At 43.3% G+C, this 6,570-nt stretch overlaps 1 long non-coding RNA gene across 1 annotated transcript; it reads right to left on the reverse strand.

Annotated features, from left to right (window-relative positions):
* Positions 1-550: 550 nt before the first annotated feature.
* Positions 551-1,930, reverse strand: LOC127368437 (uncharacterized). The gene is made up of 3 exons (XR_007885820.1): positions 1,651-1,930; positions 1,221-1,306; positions 551-682 (listed from the first exon to the last, which is right to left on the reverse strand). It is a non-coding gene; the product is annotated as an uncharacterized LOC127368437 (long non-coding RNA).
* Between the last annotated feature and the right edge of the window lie 4,640 nt (positions 1,931-6,570).

A 6,570-nucleotide genomic window follows, 5' to 3' on the forward strand; every position in this document is an offset into this window, starting at 1 on the left:
AGAATGTGTCTAAAAACACCTTACAAAGATGTAAAACTAAAATCAAACATTGTAAAAAAGTTAGGCCATAAGGTGTTTAAGTTTAACACCCTTCTGAACAAAAACTCCTGCACTTTTATGTTGTGATCCATGAATGTATATGAATGTGAATTAAAAAAGCTGCAGGATGACCAAAACTAAGAGATCTTTTAATGAAGTAAAAATGATTCAGTGCTCCATTTATGGGAGTGGGATTTGGCTTTACCTTGTGGCCTAATGCCTAAATCCAAGCGGGTATTGCTATACGACGTTGTGTCTGTGTTCAAATCCCACCGACAGCGTTTCAGAAGCAGAGCGTCTTCAGACTGCGCTGTCTGACCGATATTGTTTACCTACATCTTTAAATTTGTTGCGATGCTTCTGGCGGAATTTCGAGCATTGTCTAGAAGGGCCTTGATTAGCTTCGAGCACCGTAACAGAGCCAGAGCACGTCTCGGCTGTGTCCGGTGGGATAAGGATGCCTTGAACTGCCATTGAGACAGAATGAACCTGCACAGGAGAGATTATTACAGTTCAGTCAGGACCACTTTCGTCAAAATCTTATATTCCAAGCAGAATTACATTTGGCGGTATGGCTCTGTTCTGGGACCTCCTTGTCCTTCCGCGTGCCTACGTGGAAAACCTTAAGGCAGGGAGAGCACACCTCCTGCCCTTCCATGTGCATACATGGAAAAGTTTAAGACAAGGAGAGCGGCAGCAGAGACCCCCAGGGTACAGAACAGAGCAAGCATCAATGGCAATCAGAAAATGACATTGATTAATTAGAAATATAAAAGGAGGAGCTGGGGTGGAGGTGGGTGCAAAAGGCTTGTAGAGGAGCAGCAGAGATAGGCAGGCAGGCTAACACAGCTTAAATAAGGCGCCATGTAGATGTTAGCCAATTGGATGCTTGGGAAATCAGGTGAGCTGTCAGCTGACTGTGCATGGTATCCAATGGGAAGCTTAGAGGAATCAGCTGATGTATGTTTATGACTAGCTGTGATCGTATGATATAGCTGTAACTGAAGCTAAGCCTGACTTCGTGCCCTGCCTGAACTAACGCTATGCTCAATTTCAGTCAGGACCACTTTCGTCAAATCTTATATTCCAAGCAGAATTACATTTGGCGGTATGGCTCTGTTCTGGGACCTCCTTGTCCTTCCGCGTGCCTGCGTGGAAAACCTTAAGGCAGGAGAGCACACCTCCCTGCCCTTCCATGTGCATACATGGAAAAGTTTAAGACAAGGAGAGCGGCAGCAGAGACCCCCAAAGAACCATACCAGGCAACCTCCCTTCCATGAGCTACATGGAAGTGCCGGTAAGAGGGCCAGCAGCGCAAATTTTTGTAAGAAATAAATAACAGTAATAAAGCCAATAATTTATGCAGATACTAGTTAAGTAACTTGGCTGAGGATTAATAAAGAGATCCCTCGAAGTTATGCTAGAGTGTATTTAAATTAAACCAGCAAAAACATATTTCCCGAACAGAGGGTTATATTTGGTGGTGTGGCTCTGTATGGGACCTCCTTGTCCTTCCACGTGCCTGCGTGGAAACCTTCCATGTGCATACATGGAAAGGTTTAAGACAAGGAGAGCGGCAGCAGAGACCCCCAAAGAACCACACCAGGCAACCTCCCTTCCATGAGCTACATGGAAGTGCCAGTAAGAGGAGCCAGCAGGACTATAAACCAATACGTCTAAGCAGACACTAGTTGAAGTACAAGGCTAAGTATACTAGAGATATCCCCAGAAATATGCTATACATTAATGAATTTAAGCCGGAAATTACAAGGCACTCATTGCTTTTGAGCATCAAGATTTGCTTGGCCTCAGGCAGGAGGTATCGTTCGTAAGCAGATAATGAGCATTTACCCATAGCCTTAGCGTCGAGACAGGAGCTACGGATGCTGCATTTATGCGATTGAATGAGTTATTTTAATGTAGATTAGCTAAGCCAGATGCATATACTGAGCAGTAGATAGCCTGTATATTGCATGGTTGTGTTTACTCTAACACGGTTTGAGAAAATGGGGGGCAAGTCAGGCTGGATGGCGCTGCCTCCGGGCACAGCTGGCGAAATTCTGCGATTCAAACGGGACAAAATCAGCAATTGTTATCCAAGCCTGGAATATGAGCTGCTCTAATAATGAATTTACCCAACATAGATAACCAAGTGAGGCGTCTTACAAATCTATTAATGAATGGAACTGAGAACGCCCTTGTAAATGATGTTGGCAGTTGCCTCATTGTCGAAAAAACATGACATGTTCCCTGACCAGTCTTTTCCCACAGAAACATGAAACAATTGTACATTCATTAAAAGGTAGAAGAAGCATTAGCTGGCAAGGATGACAGGATTTAAGCCATATGTCTGTGAACCACTGATTATTAAAATACCCCCCAAAACCTACGGAAGGGTGGTTATCATACAGGTCAATCATGCCACTACTACTGTATGTTTGAATGAATTATATCTCCATTATTTCTGTACCCAACACCGAAAACTTGAGGATCCATTGCTCTTCCTAAATGCCCCTCATGTCTGCTCTCGTTTCTAAGCTCAGCAAGCTGTTCATTAGTGATCTAGTAGATCATAGCAGTCCACTATTAGACCTTGCTGTTGACATAAAGCTTCCAGGGTGAACTGGCACACAGTGTTCGATTCATTTATATGTACTCAATATGCTGCGTCTTTTATAATTAATGGCAAATGATGATTTTAGCTGCTCATTGTAAAGAAGGAGATGCCATACCATTATCACACAGAAGAGATCAGGACTGGGGCTCGGATCTGCAGCCCTTCTCCAAGCTCACCATATCATGGAGTTCTCTATAAATCGGAGAGGTCCAGAAGCCTGGATATGGGGGAACTTCCCTGGGGAATAACACATGCCAACTTAAGATGTCTAAGCAAGGAGAGCAGTTCTCTTTGAAATTACTACTGCCTGCTGCTTTCATTACCTCTCTGATGTGATTTTCATCAGTACACTATCTAGAGTGAAGCCTAGACTCTAGCCTTACAGGCCTGATGTTTCTCCTTGGCTAGCAGAAGACCTAATGTTTAAAGGTATATTTAAGAGCAAAAATGCATGGTCTGATTTTGAATTGATAGTCAACTAACAGAAAATCGTCTCGAGATGGAGCACGAAAGCAGTTGCAGTTATTTAAAAGAATCCAGCGAGAGCCTCTGACAGTGTCAAATATGTGGGGCTGCTGTAACAACCAAGGTGAGCCTAACTGAGAAGTACATTTCTCTTCATTTAAACCAAACAGATGCCAATGTGAAGGTGTAATGCATGACTTAAATGCATCTGTGACATCTGCCTTGGCTAGCCATGCGCCTCTACATGCTTCCTTAATCAACTGATGGCATTGTAGATTATAGCATAAAATAAGGAAAAAGTGCCAGAGGATGTAGCCCCTTCAGACCCGCCTTATGTTCCAAGTGTGAAAATATAATAATGACTTTTTTCCCCATCCTTTATGCAACCAGAAATGAGAATCAATAAAAATAAAAATTATTATTATTATTTTTTTTTTAATCAAAACCCTTTAATTGTTATTTTTCTTGTCCATTTCAATGGACATCGGGTCCAACAATTCTTAAAATACCAACATCATATGACAACATCATACCTATTTTTGTCTGTTAAATGTTGCAAAAGTAAAAAGAAGCCCCTGTCAAGTGACGTCCATTGTAATGGACACGGGTCTGAAGGGGTTAAACTATTTATGCCTTAGTTTTGCCTTTGCAAGAGCAGATCAATTAATATTGTTTTTTTTTTTTTTCTGAATATCCCTGGTAGCTATACCTTAATGCTTGTTGAGAAGGCGATTTATGAATGGACCAATATGAACCTTTGTTATCCTTCTTCAGTAAAGCATCGACTATCTCAGCTCTTTCAAAACAGTTGTGGTTTTTATAACCAAGTCAGCTCAGCTAAGAACCATGAACCAGCCCTATAACAGAATGCTTTCTTAGCTCCTTCCCCAGCTCAGGGACGTTTACTGGGGTTGAGGTTTATCTCTCATGCCCCCTTTTTTGAGAGGCGCACGTTCTTCCCTATGGTGATTGGGACTGCACTCCCAGCATCCTCGGCGGGAATGTGACGCCGTCAAACAAGCTGCTGTGACGTCATCGTCAAGCGCTGCACCTGTGGGACCATGCGCTCTACCTGCAGACAGCGAAGGGGAAACAATTGCGGAGGAAGACTGTCCGGCCTGACGTGCCAAACCGACCCTGGACCCTTGAACCCATGCGGAGCGACAACCGGATGTTGGACAGAGCTGACAAGCAAGACAGGTGGAGCCGGCCGCTGCGTTGGACCCGCGCTCCCTGAAAGGCAGCGCAGCGCGCGCCGGGCCGGGACCGGGCTGGAGCTGGAGCTGGGCTGGAGCCGGGACCGCAGCGGGCCGCGGGCATTCCTCCCCCTCCTGCGGACCCTCCAGAACCAGAACAGCCGGACACAACTGCGGATGTTGTTCAAGCGACACTCTCCCCAACAGCCGAGATCTCTGCTGGACTTCACAATGCAATCGCCCGCCATCATACTCCCGCAGACAGGCAAGTAGAAACAAACGACAAACCACAAATAACCACACAACATCCTTGCAAAAAATTTATAGGGGAAGAAAAAAAAAAAGGGGGAGGCAAAAAAACAAAAAAAAAAAAACATATAAATATAATAAAAATAAATTTTTTTAAAAAAAAAAAGATGTGCTCTCACCTTATTCTATATATTAAAAAAAAAAAAAAAAAAAAAAAAAATTTAATTTTTTTTTATAATTATTTTTATTTTAAATAAAAATAAAAAAAAAAAAAAAAACTCCCCCCCCCCCCCCAAAACAAAAACAAGTAGATGGAGAGAAAAGACAAACTAAACAAAAGACGCAGTTGCAGCTGAAAAAACCACCACCACAGAGATGCTAAAATCACTTTTCACACATTCTCCTGTGATTGGGGAGTAAAACTCCTCAGAGGAAGATGTGAGTTTCTGCTTTTGAGAGCAGTGTCAGAGTCTTATCCAGTATAAACAACCTTTCTGCTCCGGCCTCGGCTGCTGATTGAACCCAGATGGTGGCGGCTGCATGTTCTAATGACTCATCTCCTTCGTCCAAAAGGGCTCTCTTGAAATATGGTAGCGCCAGCACTGTAATTGTGACATTCTTGCATTGTTTGATGTCCATGAGAATGAGCGGAGTGGTCTGCAGCGCATGTGTTGAATAGAGCATACATGTGGTGCAGCTCAGCTCGCTGACAGATGATGCATTGGAGGGCCGGTGTTTGGAGTTAGGAGCTCTGTGGAGGAAATATTTTGCCTCTGCGGTCGTGTTTATATTCTGACAGGGTCTGATACACTGTCAGGGCTGAGCGATGAACCGGCGGGTCCAGCATGGTGGCTTTGATCCGTGTTCACTGTGGGATCTGCTCCGTCCAAAACAATCCAAACTCGCCTCTTTCTTGCTGAGAAAGTGAGAGTTTCACACTTTTTCTAGCTTGGCAAGCTAGACCGAGGAGATTTTTGTTTCTGACTTTAGGGCACAAATTCTATGATTCTCAGCTGTGCTAGTGACAACGTTGGTCAGTCAGACTGAAATATCTCAACAATTATTGGATGGATTGTCAATCAATTTTGTACAGGCATTCGTGGTCCAAAGCAGAAGAATCCTTATGTCTTTGGTGAATGCCTGACTTTTCCTCTAGCGCCACCAGCAGGTTCATATTTGTGGTTCTGAGTCACATATCTTGACAACTGGAAACATGATTGTCCCAGTCAAGTACCTCCGGATGAACACAAAGACAGAGAATACAACACAACCTTAACTGAAAAACACTTAAATGCCAAATTTCAAATGACACTAAATTTATGACACACCATTTTTTTGTCATCATGCAGTAACACTAGGACGGCATTGAAGTCGTACTGATTGAGTATCTTTTTGATAAGTTGCAAATTTGTTGCACAATTTAATGAGAAACATTGTCTTGTGCAGAATCTTAGTCGTTCCTTTCTGTGGCAGGAAGGCAACTACATCAATCCAACTCTTTGCCAGAGGTTTACGGGCGGTCGAATGTTTATTAAAGTAATCTGTTAATCATTTAGTCGATAAAATGTCCAAAAACAGTTCCCAGAGCTCGTGGTGATGGTCTTTGTTTTCATTAGAACGAGCTTTTGATGTAGCCTAAAACAAGTATTTTTATTTCTGCACCCTAGTGGTCAAAAATGCTGTCAAGCAGCTTTAAAACAACCTGGAAGCATTCATTTCCAAACAAGAATAAAACACAATTAATAATTCAGATATTTCCAACTTGTTCCCTTTCCCGATGCAGCTTTAAGCCCTACACTATGTTTCCACACTACTGTACCCTCTACAGATCCTGAACTGATGCACTCACACGGCTCGTGCTGACTCTGAGTAAAGGTGACCCACAGGGCGTTGTGCACCACGAGCGGAGGTCAGCTGTAAGGAGGCAGAACGTCTGAGGCCATAAAAAGCCAGAGGACAGATAAACACTGATGCTATCGATCCCACCTGCTTCTCACGTACACA

This window comes from Dicentrarchus labrax, unplaced genomic scaffold, assembly GCF_905237075.1.
Source record: "Dicentrarchus labrax unplaced genomic scaffold, dlabrax2021, whole genome shotgun sequence".
Lineage (NCBI taxonomy): Eukaryota > Metazoa > Chordata > Actinopteri > Moronidae > Dicentrarchus > Dicentrarchus labrax.